This window comes from Mandrillus leucophaeus, unplaced genomic scaffold, assembly GCF_000951045.1.
Source record: "Mandrillus leucophaeus isolate KB7577 unplaced genomic scaffold, Mleu.le_1.0 Scaffold59, whole genome shotgun sequence".
Classification (NCBI taxonomy): Eukaryota; Metazoa; Chordata; class Mammalia; order Primates; family Cercopithecidae; genus Mandrillus; species Mandrillus leucophaeus.
The window spans coordinates 2,211,285-2,214,450 of NW_012106363.1; positions in this window are offsets into that span (position 1 = coordinate 2,211,285).

Consider the following 3,166-nt stretch of genomic DNA (forward strand, 5'->3'; position numbering starts at 1 on the left):
TTAGACAAGAGCAGACTTCCACTGAGAAGGCAGAAAGTCATTAATACATTGCTCTTCCTCCTTTCCAAATGCAGTAAAGCTTGTGTTCCCATATTCTAAAATGGGGCACTCTTTGAAACTTTCAAGATCATGACAAGCAATAAAACACTGAGACACTGTCACGGATGGGAGGAAGCTAAGGACCTCTATCAACTACACACAATGTGGGATCCCAGGTTGGATACTGGAACAGAAAAAAAGACATTCGTGGAAAAGCCGGTGAATTCTAAAGTCTGTAATTAATAGCATTGTACCAAAAAAGGTTAAGAGCAAGGCAAGCTGGATGAAGGGTATTTGGGAATTCTGTACTATCTTTGCAACTTTCCTGAAAATTCAAAAAAGTTAGTTACAGTGGGGAAGGGATCTCAGATAGGGCAATGGATGGACCGCCCCTTGGTACTAAGCCCAACATGGGTGTGAAGGGAAACCTTGGATGAGGCACATTTAAGAGCAAATCTAGCTCAACCTCACTCAGGCCTTGAACATTCAGAACCACTTTGGCAGAAATGCCAGACAAAGAAGCAAAGAAAAGGCCGAGAGTTCGTCGAGTTAACAAGCAACACCAGCAAAAAAGCCAGGAGAGATCATGGGGACTTACCTCATCCTTGTGAAAATACAAAGCAAAAAAACATCAAGCTGGGCCAGCTTGGGTGGTAAGCCCAGATTTTAAAAAAAGAAGAAAAAATGAAAAAAAATATTCTGTGATATTTAATAAAGGAAAACCTTAAAATTTTAAAGTAGCATTAAAAAGGGAGCCAAGGTGTCAGGCAAACAAAGGGTGGAGAGGGGACAAAGATAAACACCGGTGTCCTCTGGTCACAGGGGAGCAGAAATCAATCTGACTGCGCAAGCAAACTCCCCAGAAGCCAAGCATGCCCTTGCCAAGTCCAACTCACCCTTCTGAGGCTCCCTACCGGGTCGACTGCTGGTAAATATGACTGCACAGCACCCCACGTGGTGAGCAGGCTGAGTCTTGCATAGGGGCTCCCCTGGCTGTACATCTAGAGCTTGGAAAATAGCAAAACCACACACATTCCCCAGCATCTCCACCTACTATCTGCAGCCACTTTCTGGCTGAGCTCAGCCAAAATACTTTCAGCTGAAAAGCAAAGGTAGCAAAAACTCCAGGAAGTGGTCTTCGCATCCAGGACGCAACTCAGAGTCTGTAAACTTTGACTCTCTGTTTTTCTTCTTTTTCCACCAATTTATTTGTTCATCCAGCAGCTGCCTAACTGCCCAATGTGTTCACCTTGCCCGCTGCCTAGACACAGCTGATACATCAAGACAGGGGAATTGCAATAGAGAAAGTAATTCACCGCAGAGCCTGCTGTGCGGGAGACCGGAGTTTTATTATTACTGGAAGGATCACAGTTTTTCAGGACAGCTTGGTGGGTGGGGAAAAGCCAGTGAGCCAGGAGTGCTGATTGGTTAGGTAGGAGATGAAATTATAGGAAGCTGAAGCTGTCCTCTTGTGCTGAGTCAGTTCCTGGGTGGCGGCCAGAAGATCAGATGAGCCAGTTTATCAATCTGGGTGGTGTCAGCTGATCCATCAAGTGCAGGATCTGCAAAATATCTCAAGCAGTGATCTTAGGAGCAGTTTAGGGAGGCTCAGAATCTTGTAGCCTCCAGCCACATGATTCCTAAACCATAATTTATAATCTTGTGGCTAATTTATTAGTCCTACAAAGGCAGTCTAGTGCCCAGGCAGGAAGGAAGTTTGTTTTGGGAAAGGGCTGCCATCGTCTTTGTTTTAAACTGGAAACTAAGTTCCTCTCTAAGTTAGTTCAGCCTACACCCAAGAAGGAATAGCGCAGCTTAAGGGTTAGAAGCAAGATGGAGTCGGTTAAGTTAGGTCTCTTTTACTGTCTCAGTCATTATTTTGCAAAGGCGGTTTCAGCTACACAAGCTGATGCTCAGAATTCTTACAGATTTGATCCTCTTAACTTCATTAACTAGCCTGCCAAGTTATGCTGTTAGTTATGAGTTCTAAATTTCTTTTCAAAGAATCAACATTGTCAGTATGTTCAATTCTTTGCCTTCTACTTTTAAACTTCCTCCTAAAGCAACCTTTTTCGATCACCTGCTCCACCCTGACATTCCAATTACCTGCTACCTGCTCGGCCCTGACTCATTCTCCACCCACCCTGCATAACCATTTTTTCCCGCTAAACCACTCACCCCGTCACTCTCTTTAAATTAGCCAATTGGAATTAGTTCAGCCTGTGCAGTCTCTCCCTAGCCAATAGGGGAATGGCACAGCAGCAGGGGCCGCGTGCCTCAGGGATAAGAACGCTTTCCCCTCCCTTGTGCGCTCACCATTGCTCCATCTGTAAGGGTGCACCCCTCTATAGAAGTACATTGTCTGACTCAGAATTTTTTTTAAAAAATTATATTCGAGTGCTATTTCTTTTGCGGCACCAAAACTTTATAACACCCATCTCAGAGTTAAGGAAGCCAATGGTCAGTAATGTTAGTTAAGCTCAGGTGACTAAGAAGGTGCAAAGCTGGGGCAAAAATAGGTCAAATTTGAGGGCCAATGTTGTGTCCCCAACATCATAGTAGTGAATTGCTTACCATGTGTAAGGCTGTGGGAAAATATAGAAAACTTTTTTTTTAATGGTCCCTGTCCTTAAACAGATGAACAAAGAAACCAAAAATGCCCACATGTAATTCAATTGAATAAATATTTCTTAATAATTAAATCTAAATGATAGAAGTGGGACTTGAAATTGCAATGGAAGTTTAAATGGATTCTTAAACTATAAGAGGCATGCTCTAAGAAAAAAGTTAACATAAAATTAAAATTCCAAATTATTTTGGCAAAACTGGAGGGACGTGATCACTATTTCATTTGTGTAATTGTTGGAGAGATATATTTAACTACGTATATTAAATGTAAACACAAGTAGAATATGAATTCATATTAGAACTTCTAATTCACTGGAGATGAAGAAAAAGGAATCAACTGTATCAACAAAAATAAGTAAAGCAGAAATGAGGGAACCAATGGAAAGTATAATAAAAAGAAAGCATAAAATTAAATGGCAGGAGTGAGACCAAACCTCCTGGATGCCAAATTCATGTGAGAGGGTTAAATTCCACTTTGAAATGATAAAGGTCCTTGGGG